Consider the following 13822-nt stretch of genomic DNA (forward strand, 5'->3'; position numbering starts at 1 on the left):
GAAAGGAATGAATGAATAATCTACCTGAGCACAGAGACTGAGCGTTATTTATTTATATTTATTCTATGGTTTTGTTTTCCAGATGGAGATGGAGCGTGTAAAACAGAAAGTGGTTCCGTGGAGGCTGCCAGGTCTGCGCACCTGTCTCTTGATCTACAGGCACACACGGCGCGTACGGACTACATCAGTGCACGCCAGAACGTAAACTGCTTCTGTTGCTGGTGCTCAGAATAGATTCATGATTTTACTCTGAGTCCGTGGAGGCTCTCGCAGCCGCTTGTAAATTTGTTTTTCTCCTTCTGCAAAGGTGGGTGGCAATGACGCACTTGCACAAGATCCGCAGACGCACGGCTGAGGATGAGACAGCGCCAGACAGGCCGCGTCCCCTGTGATGCGAATCCGACGCCCCCCTGACCGCTGCCCTCCCACGCAGCACCCCGCGATCCGCGGGGACAGAGGCGGCGCAGGCTGCTGCCATGGGAACCGAAGCTGGAGGAGGGAGGTGGGGGATGCAGAAGGGCCTGACAGCCCCTTAGGGGCCCGAATGTCCACCCCTCTGCAGCCAGGTTGTACCCAGTCACCAGCCCAGCCTGGCACACAGTAGGCCTGCAACACAGAGGGGAAAGCCACAGTCTGCGCCCCCCGGATCACCCGGGGGAGGGGCTCCCTCCAGCATCCCGGGACCCGGCCTTCCTCGAATCCGTTTTCGGAAGGTGTTTCTGTCCCACGCCCCACCTCGCGGGGTGGTGCGATGTGAGCCACGTACACTAAGCACCTCTTGGGCTTTGAGGAAAACAGACTGGGGCAGGCAGCAGTGCTGAGAACGGAGGCTGAGGCTTCTGCGGACCCCCGGGAAAAAACCGGAGTGGCTTGGATGGCGTTGAGGGTGAGGACGATGGACAGAGTGATATGAAAATTGTGGATGGAAGTAGCAGAAAAGACACATCCTGGCCACGCAGCGCCAGCCTGTCCTGTTCTGTTATCTGAGTTTTGTTTGAACCCAGAGGAGCAGAAGCTGATCACTACTCAGCCTTGAGTGCCGCATGCTAGTCCTGCCACACAGATGATCTCCATGCGTCCTCACAGCCCCCCACAGCTGAGTGCGGCATCCTAGTCACCACCACAGAACGAATAAGGAAACTGAGTCTCAAGGAGGTGAAGGCACCTGCCCTAAATCAGAGGACTGGAAAACATGGAGCTGGATTTCACCCCAAATCGGACACCTTCAGAGCATAAACGTGGTGCACCCACATCATTAAAGCTTGAAGTTGAGTTGGATAATCCATTCAAACAGAAAGACACTTCAAATATTGTGGTGGCCCTTGGACCACTTCTCTTCTCCCTTTCCCTCTCCTCCCCTCTGTGCCCTTCTCCTCCACTCCTTTGCCTCTTCTTTCCCCTTCTCTCCTCATCCTCTCTTCTCCCTCCACCTCCCTCCCCTCTTCATCCCCTCATTTCCCTCCCCTTTCCCCCCTCATCTCCTCTTCTCCCTCCACCTCCCTCCCCTCCTCATCCCTTCTTCTCTCTCCCCTCCCCTCCCCTCTCATTCCCTCATCATCCTCCCCTTCCCTCCCTCTCATCCCCTCTTCTCCCTCCCCTTCCCTCCTCTCTCATCCCCTCATCTCCCTCTCCTTCCCTCACTCTTATCCCCTCTTCTCCCTCCCCTTCCCTCCCTCTCATCCCCTCTTCTCCTTCCTCTTCCCTCCCTCTCATCTCTTCTCCCCACCTTCCCTCAGTCTCAACCCCTCTTCTTCCCACCTTCCCTCCCTCTCATCCCCTCTTCTCCCTCCCCTTCCCTCTGTCTCATCTCCTCTTCTACATCCACACTCCTTGGTGCTGTCATCCAGTCTCACAAGTTTAAATGACATCCATACACCGTTAACCACAAAATCTGTATCTGCAGAGTCCTGACACTCACCTGAATATTCTCTTTCCCCTTCCCAGTCCTGACGCTCACCTGAATCTGCTGCCTCCCCTTCCCAGTCCTGACACTCACCTGAATCTTCTCCCTCCCCTCCCCAGTCCTGACACTCACCTGAATCTTCTCCCTCCCCTTCCCAGTCCTGACACTCACCTGAATCTTCTCCCTCCCCTTCCCAGTCCTGACACTCACCTGAATCTGCTGCCTCTCCTTCCCAAGCATCTCACAGCTTTCCCAAACTCAACTAACATTCACCGAGTTTGTATATGCACCAAGCACTCTTCTAATTGTTTTACAGGCATTAACATATTTAATTCCTTCAACAGCTATAATACCCAGGATAAAAGCCGACTCCCCGACAAGGACCAAAGCAGCGGACACTCTTTAATTTGACCCTGGGAGGAGCTTGGTCAGGGAAGGCCGACGGCCAATGGGACTTGTCTTGAAGCTGCTGTTTGCTTCAAATTCTTAACAGGCAGTCTTTGCACCACTTATGAATGTGTGTGTGAGTGTGTGTGTGAGTGTGTGTGTGTGTTTTGGTCGCTCTATAACAAACACCCCAAGCTTAGCAACATAAAAAAGAAATTATTTTGTTATGCTTGCAGATTCAGAAAATGCAAGGTACGGATGGCTTCTTTCTAGTCCACTATATCTGGGGCTAGAATTAGGAAGGAAGGAAGTCAGTTAGGAAGATTCGATGACTGGGAATAGCCCAACATTTAGAGGGATGTAAAGTGAGGTTAGAAGGTACTAAAAAGTGAAGGCTGTACCGTTGCCTGTCGTATAAACTCTGGCTGTAGTTTTCAAGCTGGGATGACCTTATCCCTCAGTGGACACTGGCAACGTCTGGACAGTTTTGATTGTCACTACTGGGGAAAGGAATGCTTTCAGGGCATCTAATGGGTGGAGGCCAGGGATGGCCTTCAGTGCACAGGACAGCCCCTACCACACACACAACAAAGAATCATCCAGCTCCAAATGTCATGCTGTTGTTTGGAATTTTCTTCAGCAAGCATATCTGAAAACAGGTTTGTATCATGGCAAGGAATCGTGAAATGTGCTCACATAAGAGCCAGCTGTGCGCTGCACCCCTTTGCGAGCATGCAGGACAGGAATTCATTATGTGAGACAATGAGGAGAAGAGACAGCCAGTCCCAGGAAATTAAAGAAAAGTTGGCTCTCCGCAGCATCTAGGGACATAATCTGCAAAGCAGACAGCTGCAAGTTAAATGTTTGGATGGTTCAGAAATGGACAGTTCTGCACTGCTGGCCATGATGAGCTGTTTCCAAGAGCTACTCCCCTCGTGAGTTGCTTGGAGATGCATGTATTTCCTGGACCTCAGCTGAACCCTGGGTTTGTCTCTTGGAGGGAACAATCCGTGGTGGGTCAGTGAGCTGAGCTGGAGTCGTGACTGGACTGTCTTGACTTTCGAACTGCATCTTGTTAGACACCACGGGCTTCATGTTGTAACAGTCAGTATCTAGTCAGGCCTGTGCCAGGCGGGAGGGGCTCTCCCGACCCCACCAAGAACGTCAGGTGACCATCAGGTGATGGCCAGGGAGCTGTCACACTGCCTTTCTGAAATAATAACTGGTCACAGCCCGTGCTAGGTAAAAGCAGTTTCCCGATAGATAAAAACACCTGAGACTGGTGATCGGCAGCTTCCCAATAAGATATCAAGAGTTGGGCGAGTGGGCTGGAGCATGTCCATCGAGAGACAAAATGGTGGAGTTTAACTGGTATTTAACTGGTGTTTGACCTTCTAGGGGCATTCTACCTGGAAGGGAAGAGCGCCTCCGGTGAGCATGCGTACAACTCCAGTAAATACGCTACACGTGCGGCCCCTCCCAAGTGCTAGCGGGCCACCGAGCATGGAGGCAGCTCAAGGTAAGAGAAGAATCAAGGGAAATGGGATGCAAGATGCTGGGAGTATACCAGCATAAAAAACCCTAAGTCCATGGTCAACCCTGGCACTGGTCCTTCAAGCCACCCACTTGGGCCTCTTCCAAATGTACTTCCTTTCTTTTTGTTTTTTTGAGGGGGGGACCCACAGGTCATTTTATTTAGGAGACCGTTTATTCTGCTTTTCTTTTGGCTACTTTTTTTTTATTTATTTCTGCTTAAAAAAAAAAAAACAGACACATATGCAGAGCATGCAGGTTTGTTACCTAGGTATACGTGTGCCATGGTGGTTTGCTGCACCTATTAACTTGTCCTCTAAATTCTCTCCCCTCATCCCTCACCCCCCAAACGGGCCCTGGTGTGTGCTCTTCCCTCTCTGTGTCCACGTGTTCTCAATGTTCAACTCCCACTTATGAGTGAGAACATGCGGTGTTTGGTTTTCTGTTCCTGTGTTAGTTTGCTGAGGTTGATGGCTTTCAGCTTCCTTGCCTTTCATTCTTGCTCTAAAGCTTTTTAATGAACTTTCACTCCTGCTCTAAAACTTGCCTCACTCTCTCTTCTTCTGCCTTATGCCCCACAGTCAAATTCTTTCTTCTGAAGAGGCAGGAATCGAGGTTGCTGAGGACCCATAAGGATCCGCCTCTGATCACGTATTTTGGTGCTGGGTCACTTGGAGAATTTGCATCGCTAACAACATCAGAACATTCCCTCCATCTGAATCTTCTTTTTCATGCAAGACTAGACACATCCATTCTGTGAGGTGTGTTTTTGGAGAAAAAATTAATCAGTGATACTTGTTAAAGCATGGTAAGGAACACTTTCTCAGGACCATGGAGATAGGTATAGGGGCCACGGCAATGGGATTTCACACTGCGGCAGAGAAACTGGGCTTAACTCTGAATACAGCATGAGCAAGTGGGAATGTGTAGCCCAAGAGCAGGGTGGGTGTCAGCAGATAAAAAATTCTTGAGAGAAAATCAAGGTGGTAGCCCGGCTGTGTTCAGTGTTCTATGCTCAGTGTTCAAGAGATGCACTTTTCTGAATGGTGAAAAATGGTATGAGTCCAGTAAGATTGTTGGGGAATTCAAGCTAAACTCTCCTGTCAGAATTCTTGCTGAAGACAAGCCAGGTTGATCAGATGTTATGTAGGGGTTGATGGAAGCTGAGGAACCCGATCAGATATTGAGGAAAGCACAAACCTGAAGAAATAGACACTTCTGGGAACTTTACAACTGCAGGAGTACATGCAAATTGGATTCTCTGCAGAGACCCACCTACCAGGTTACAACAAAGTCACTGAACAGATGGGCACTGCATATATATATATATATAAAACTCAATTTTGTAAAGGTAGAGTCTCACTCCATCACTCCGGCTGGGGTACAGTGGCACACTCATGGCTCACTGCAGCCTCAACCTCCCAGGCTCAAGCAATCCTCCTGCCTCAGCCTTCCAAGTAGCTGGGACCACAGGCACACACCACCACACTCAGCTAATTTTTATTTTTGTTTTTATCGTTTTTGTAGAGACAGGGTTTCACCATGTTGCCCAGGCTGGTCTCAAACCCCTGGCTCAAGTGATCCTCCCACCTCAGCCTCCCAAATTGCAGGGATGACAGGCATGAGTCACAGTGCTTGACCTTATAATTATGTATTTTTAGAGCTGTTTTAGGTTCACATCAAAATTAAGCAGAAGGTACAGAGAGTCCCCATAGCTCTGAACCACACATGCACAGCCTCCTCCACTGTCAGCATCTCCACTGGAGATGTAAATACAGACTGGATACCCCAGGTCCATTGGTTACAGTTGACCCACCTGCATTGACCCATTGCCCAGACTCCACAGATCACATGAGGGCTCACTCTTGGTTTGGTACATTCTGTGGGTTTGGACAGATGCATACTGACAAGCATCTACCATTGTCATATCATACAGGACTGTTTCACTGTCCTGAAATTCCTCTGTGCTTTGCCTATTCATCCCTCTCTCCGCTGCTTACCTCTGGCAACCACAGAACTTTTTACTGTTTCCATAGTTTTGCCTTTTCCAGAATGTCATGTAGTGGGAATCATACTAAATTAAATACACTCTTATGATCCAGCAGTCATGCTCTTTGGTATTTATCCAAGGGAGCTGAATACTTATTTCCAAACAAAAACCTCCACAATGAGGATTATAGCAACTTTAATCATAATTGCAAAGACTTGGAAGCAGCCAAGATGTCCTTCAGTCAGTGAATGGATAAACAAACTCTGTTCCCTCCAAACAACAGAATATTATTGAGGGCTAAAAAGAAATGAGCCATCAAGCCATGAAAAGACATGGAAGAGATTTAAATCCACATTGCTGAGTGAAAAAAGCTAATCAGAAAAGTCTTTATTTTTTTACTGGCAGCTTGATGTCCCATTGGAGAGGTACACCACTACTTATTTTTAAATCCCATTTGGGGATGACTTTTAAAATAAGACTTTGAGACAATTAATGGATAACTAATCTCTAGCTATGAAAGGTCTACTGCAGTGAAGAACTTTATTGGTGAATGTAAGAGTTAAAGAAAGAGGAAAGAAACACAAAAAGATGCTGAACAGTCAAAGACAGGTTTATTTTGGAGAATAAACCTGAGAGGGGCTTCTGATCGATTTCAGTGAGGTACATTCTCTCTCTTACAGATTAAAAGTATTTAAGGGTTCAGAGAGAGAGAACCTGTCACAGGTTTGGAATATTTGTGTGTGAGGGAGAAGTTTATTGTGGGGTTGGAATGCCTCTGGTTGGAGGTGAGGTTATCTCAGGGCTGACATCTCTCCACTCAGAGGGGAGGTTACCTTGGGGCTGGCATGTCTCTGGTCGGGGAGAGGTTTATCTTATAGTCTGGATGTCTCTGGTCGGAGATGTCATTTGTGGTTTATGGTCATGCTGACCTTCACCATTAGGCTGATGCCCTTTGGATTTAGGAGATTTTTGATCAAGGTGAACTTTTAAATGGCAGTGCTTGTCCAAGATGGCGATGCTCCTGCTCTGTCAGTCAATATTTTAAATGTGTGCATAATCACGCAGGTAGATCAGCCTGGGGCACTCAGAAAGATCACCATAGGCCTCTATAGGATGGATTTTTTAATGTTCCCTTCCTTTAAAAACATGTACTCGGCTTCCCGTAAGCCCTCTCTCAGAATATTTTACTTTTGTTGATGATTCACCACACCGATGGCATCTACTTAGGGCCATGATATTGGAGAGTCAGATTCTATACTGTATATATTTTTAAATGGCTCTTTATCCCTGGAACACACCGGAAACACCTGCCCACTCCTTGCTGTGGACTTCCAGCCTTCACACCAAGATAATAAATTTCTGTTGTTTCAGCCACTCAGTGTGTGGTAATTTATTTAAGGCAGCCCTAGCTTAAATAAAGTACTCATAACTCATTCATAACATCCCATTTTTTTCACATTTCTGCCAAGACTCCAATTAAGAATAAATAAATAAAGCTGTGCAAAATAAGAGCATAACAAAACAATGGTTTCATCCTCATTCCTAGATTCCCTCCCCCAGTCTAGCTGCCCCGTCTGCTGCTGGAGCTCCCACCTGTTGCAAGACTCAGGGGAGGTGTGATGAGGGGACCCCTGGTGCTGCCATGGAAACCACACCAGGAATGGGGGAGAGGTGTGACTGGGAACAAGGGAGGGAAGCCCTCAGAGTGAGCTCTGGAAAGTGTCTGGGTAAGGTTGCCCCAAATTCCATCCTAGCACACAGTATCTGCTCAATAAATATTTAATGGAGCAATTTAATGAAATTCTGCAACCTTTCTTTTTTTTTTTTTTTTTTTTGAGATGGAGCCTCACTCTATCACCTAGGCTGGAGTACAGTGGCATGATCTGGGCTCACTGCAACCTCTGCCTCCCGGATTCAAGCAATTCTCCTGCCTCAAACACCCGAGTAGCTGGGACTACAGGTCCCCACCATCACGCCCAGCTAACTTTCGTATTTTTAGTAGAGACGGGGTTTCAACATGTTGGCCAGGCTCATCTCGAACTCCTGCCCTCAAGTGATCTGCCTGCCTCGGCCTCCCAAAGTGTTGTGATTACAGGTGTGAGCCACCATGCCCAGCCTGAAATTTTGCAACATTGTCTACAGACTTCGAACACGGATGATTGTGGTTCCTGGGTCATGGGTTTACACGAGATTCTACTTGTGAAAGTGCATTAAGGTGGTTAAAAATTTGTTTTAAAATCTTTATTAAAATTTCTTGTCAAATAATTGTTTTGTTTAATAAAAATGTTCAAAGTTGTGAAAAAACGTGCTAACATTGTTAACAACACAGCCTCTGGCCCCTGCAAACACAGCCTTCCTCAAGCAGCTTCCCCCAGCTCCCCTCTCTGGCTCTCTTTCCCTTTGTCTCCTCATCTTGTTTCTGTCACCGTCATCCGTGTTTGAACTTACTTGGCTTATTTATTCGTTTTGCTTGTTCACTGGTTTTTTTGTGGTTCTCTGGGTGAACTGGTGAACTCCTGAGCACTGAGACCCCGTCTGTGTGTTTCCGGGATCTGAACAGTATTGGGTCATTACCAATGCTCAACGTACATGTTTTGAATAAATACACGATGTGTCAAAGGTGATTTCAAAGATGTATATTTCCTTTCACTGAACACTGTCACTTCTAGAATATACCCTGCAGGTATGCCCAAATAAATGCCACATATGATATGCATGTCGTTATTTTCTGCAGCTTTTCTAGACCAGAATAATGGAAATTACTTCATTGTCCATAGAAGGGCAGCTGGCTAAATAAATCTTAGTATCTTCACACTTTGGAAGATTCTGCTACAATAAAAGAGAATGAAGTTATTACCATATTGATAGAGAACAATGCCCAAGATGAATTGTCACGTGGAGAAAGACAAGTGCCAAATAGTACATACCATCACTTTGCAGAATGTGCATCAGAGTGTAATTATACACAGCAGTTTATGAATAACCCATTATGCATAATAACATGTGCATAATAGATTGTGCATGATAATATTTGCATACTATATTAGAACATTTTTGCATGCATACATATGTAAAACTTGACTCTGCGGCAAAACACTGGCATTAGAAACTGGCATTAGAAAAATTGCCACTGGAGGTCGAGCGCGGTGGCTCACACCTGTAATCCCAGCACCTTAGGAGGCCAAGGAGGGTGGATCATGAGGTCAGGAGCTCGAGAACAGCCTGACCAACATAGTGAAATCCCATCTCTACTAAAATACAAAAATTAGCTGGGCATGGTGGTGCACACCTGTAGTCCCAGCTACTCAGGAGGCTGAGGCAGGAGAATCACTTGAACCTGGGAGGTGGAGGTTGGAGTGAGCCGAGATCGAGTCACTGCACTTCAGCCCGGGAGACAGAGTGAGACACCGTCTCAAAAAAAAAAAAAAAAAAAAAAAAGAAAAGAAAAGAAAAGAAAAATTGTCACTGGAAGGGAGAAGTGAAAGAACAAAACTCAGAGGTGGAAGAGAGAATTCTTTTTGTTCTGCTTAGCAATTTGTACTTTGTTTGAAATGAATACATAGATATGCAAGAGTAAAAACAACTATTTATGTGATACTAACAGTTCTATTAAAGTGCTATTTTATAAATGTCACCATAATCATTATCAAATGGGCTAGAGGTTAACATTTATAAGATATGTGCATTAAGGTGTTCCAAAATAGTATAACAGGATCTGGAAAGAAAAAGATTAATAAGTATAAGATTATTTACAGGTTTAATTAATGGAAAAAATAAGCAAACTTTTGAAAGCAATCATCAGTAAACAATTGGAAATGAAATTTTAAAAATACCAACCACATCTCTATCTAAAACTATGCAATATCTATTGCAAATCTAACAACATATACAGAAGGTGTGTACTCTAATAGAGCACACATCATTGCAAAGAGAAGTTAAATAAGACTTAAGTAAATAGACAGACATGTGATGTTCATTGATGAGCAGATCTGGCAATGTTAGGATGGCCAAGCCCCCAGGGTATCGTAATCCCAGTCAACTTCCCAGTGCCATATTTTGTAGAAATTGACCCACTGATTCTAGAGTCTATGTGGAATGACAAAGGATCTACAATTGGCCCCCAAAAAATTAGGAAAACCTAAAGAAAGAACAAAATTGGAGGATTTCATCTGATGTCAAGATTTTATAAAGCTACAATAATCAAGACAGTGAGGTATCAGCACATGGAGAAACATATATCAATAGAACAGAGTCCAGACACACATCCCTGGTCAATTGATTCTTGACAAAGGCCATGGAACTTGATGGGGAATGGAAAGTCTTTTCAACTAAGCATTCTGGAACACATATATAACTTAATTTAAGATGGGATTATATACCTAAACATTGAAATCTTCCAGAAGGAAATATAGAAAAATATCTTCATGACGTTGGAATAGGCAAATATTAGGAGACAAAAAAAAAAAAAATCTCACTATTAAACAGTCAGTAAATTGAATTACATTAAAAAAAATTCTATTCACCAAAATATTCCATTAAGGAATGAATATGCAATACACATGGTGGGGGATTATATTTACAATACATATGTCTGCAAAAGGACTTATAACCAGAATATGAAAAAAATGCCTAAGTCAATAGTAAAGGGACAATTCAATTAAAAATGAGTAAGAAACTCGAATTGGAACTTTACAAAAGAAAATATAGGCCGGATGTGGTAGCCTATAGCCTGCTATAAGAAAATAGCAGGCGGATCACCTGAGGTCAGGAGTTTGAGACCACCCTGGCCAACATGGCAAAATGCCATCTCTACTAAAAATACAAAAATTAGCTGGGCATGGTGGTGGGCACCTGGAATCCCAGTTAGTCAGGAGGCTGAGGAAGGAGAATCACTTGAACTCGAGAGGCAGAAGATGTAGTGAGTCAAGATCATGCCATTGCACTCCAGCCTGGGTGACAGAGCAAGACTCCATCTCAATTAAAAAAAAGAAAACAAGAAAAGAAAAGAAAATATGCAAATGGAAAATAAACACATGCAAAGATGTACAACATAATTAGCCGACAGAGAAACGGAAATTAAATCCAAAATAAGATAATATTTCACAATTACTAGGATGGTTAAAATACAAAAGACTGGGCCAGGTGCGGTGGCTCACACCTGTAATCCCGGCACTTTGGGAGGCTGAGGCGGGCGGATCACCAGGTCAGGAGATAGAGACAATCCTGGATAACAAGGTGAAACCCCGTCTGTACTAAAAATACAAAAAATTAGCCTGGTGTGGTAGTGGGCGCCTGTAGTCCCAGCTACTTGGGAGGCTGAGGCAGAAGAATGGCGTGAACCCACGAGGCGGAGCTTGCAGTGAGCCGAGATCGCGCCACTCACTCCAGCCTGGGCAACAGAGCAAGACTCTGTCTCAAAAAAAAAAAAATGCAAAAAACTGAAACATTGAATATTGGTGAGAATGTGGAGTAATTGGAATTTTCACACATCACAGATGAAGGTATATAATGGTGAAACCATTGCAGACAGTCTGAGTATTTCTGAGAATATCAACTGTATAAATAACCTTTGACTGTCTCATTTCACTCCTAGGCATTTGCCTCAAAGAAATGAAAACCTATGTCCATAAAAAGAATTATAGGCCCGGCGAAGTGACTCATACCCGCAATCCCAGTACTTTGGAAGGCCAAGGTGGGAGGACTGCTTGAGCCCAGGAGTTTAAGACCAGCCTGGGCAACATAGCAAGACCCCATCTCTACAAAAAAATACATAAATTAGCCAGGCGTGGTGGTGCATGCCTGTAGTCCCAGCTACTCAGGAGACTGAGGTGGGACGATCGCTTGAGCGTGAGATTAGGGCTGCAGTGAGCTGTGATCACACTACTGCACTCCAGCCTGGGTGACAGAGTGAGACCCTGTCTCACAAAAAAAGAAAGAAAGCTTAGGTCTGGGCATAGCTGTTCAGGGAGATGCTAGCCTAAGGCATCCAGGCCTCCTTTTACCTGGTTAATACAAGGACCCCACAATCTGTGCGTTTGAAAACCTCTCTGGGGGTCATCTCAGGAATCCCTGAATATGCCTGTATCCCTACATCTTGCTTTCAGTCAATCCCTCAACCCTCTCTGAGGATGTTTGAAGCACCCAGCCTCCCTTTCCAATAATACGATTAGCTTCGGGCTATGATATTTTAGGTACAGGAAGTGGCCTATGTCATCCTAATTCTGCACTGGTATAAGGAGTAAATATGGTCCTTAATCCCCGGAACATCCTGAGGAAAACTTATTCAGTTTATTGAGAAGAAAATCTAATATTTGATAAAGCAGCTGTTTAAAACCGTACGTGATTTTCTCATCAATCTCTTTCCTGGGTTACTGAGTGGGCACGCATGTTCTTTCTTTCCCAGTAATTGCTATTTTACTGTGACATTCCGGTTTAAGACTTTGACATTTAAATGATAAATGTCGTGTCTTGAATCTCAGCACAAAAACACTTTTCTACGGAATTGCTAATAGCAGTCTTCATTTGCCGAGTCCCAACCTGAGCAGATCCTCACACGGCTGCACTATTCATGTAATTTGAGAAATGACTCAGTATCCCTGCGTCATGATTCTCCGCAAGGCACAACTCTCTAAAAGTGCCACGAGACAGAGTCTCTCTCCCCCTTTCCAACAAGGCGTCTTCCACAAGGGAAATAAATGTTCACCTTTCTTCTCTTTCAAATGTCAAAGAATTGTTTTCTCTTACAGCAAAGACTCATCCACAAGTTAAAATTAGTTATCCATTTTCTTATTGTGAAGTTTAAAATACGGGAAAAAAAAGTGCATGAAGTTCATTGGAACAGGTGAATACATGATGGCAACAACTTCCTGGGTTATAAGAGACTAGGGTTCCCGGAACCCCCAACCCTTCCCATCTACAACCGCCTTCCTCCCTCTGCTGCCCCCATCCACCCCGCCAGCCCCCTGGACATAACCACTATTCTGACTTTTTTTTTTTTTTTTCCACCAAGGCTGGAGTACAGTGGTGCAATCTCAGCTCTGCCTCCCACATTCAATCTATTCTCCTGCCTCCGCCTCCCGAGTAGCTGGGATCACAGGCACCCGCCACTACGCCTGGCTAATTTTCATATTTTTAGTAGAGATGAGGTTTCACTGTGTTGGCCAGGCTGGTCTCAAACTCCTGACCTCAGGGGATCTGCCCACCTCGTCCTCCCAAAATGCTGGGATTACAGGCGTGAGCCACCACACCTGGCCTATTCTGACTTTTCTAATAATTTATTTTCTGGTCTTTATCCTTTCACTGCCTGGTTAAACCACTGTTTATTTTTGTTTGCAACATAGTAATCTTTGTATTTGTTAAAATGTTAGTAATGCTTGCTTTATTTTGTTTTGTTTTTCACTCCACATCTCCCTCTTCCCCACATTGATGGCTGGTTCTGTTTGGTTTTGTTTCCATCTACTGTGGGGATTTGAGGTTTTTTCCTTAACAATTTTAATTGTGGTAAAATACAGGTACCATAAAATGTACCATTTGAGGGCCAGGTGCAGTGGCTCACGCCTGTAATCCCAGCACTTTGGGAGGCCAAGGCAGGTGGATCACCTGAGGTCAGGAGTTCGAAACCAGCCTGGCAAATGTGACTACTAAACCCCATCTCTACTAAAAATACAAAAATTAGCCAGGCGTGTTGGTGTGCGCCTGTAATCCCAGCTACTCAGGAGGCTGAGGCAGGAGATTCGCTTGAACCCTGGGTGGGGCGGAGGTAGCAGTGAGCCAAGATCATGCCATTGCACTTCAGCCTGGGCAACAAGAGCAAAACTCCATCTCAAAACAAAACAAAACAAAACTGCAGCATTTGAACCATGTTAACATGCAGAGTTGAGTGATATTAGTCTATTCCCATTGTTGTGTAGCCATCACAACTGTCCATTTCCAGAACTTTCCATCATCCAAAACTGAAACTCTATAGCCCTTAAACAACTCCTCCCAGCCCCTGGCAGCCACCATTCTAC

At 45.0% G+C, this 13822-nt stretch overlaps 1 long non-coding RNA gene across 1 annotated transcript; it reads left to right on the plus strand.

The window, feature by feature from the left end:
• The first annotated feature begins 1956 nt into the window (after positions 1–1956).
• Positions 1957–7187, plus strand: LOC141409161 (uncharacterized). Its single transcript, XR_012428027.1, has 2 exons — positions 1957–3809; positions 4405–7187. It is a non-coding gene; the product is annotated as an uncharacterized lncRNA (long non-coding RNA).
• The last annotated feature ends 6635 nt before the right edge of the window (positions 7188–13822 follow it).

This window comes from Macaca fascicularis, chromosome 19 (genome assembly GCF_037993035.2).
Source record: "Macaca fascicularis isolate 582-1 chromosome 19, T2T-MFA8v1.1".
NCBI lineage: Eukaryota > Metazoa > Chordata > Mammalia > Primates > Cercopithecidae > Macaca > Macaca fascicularis.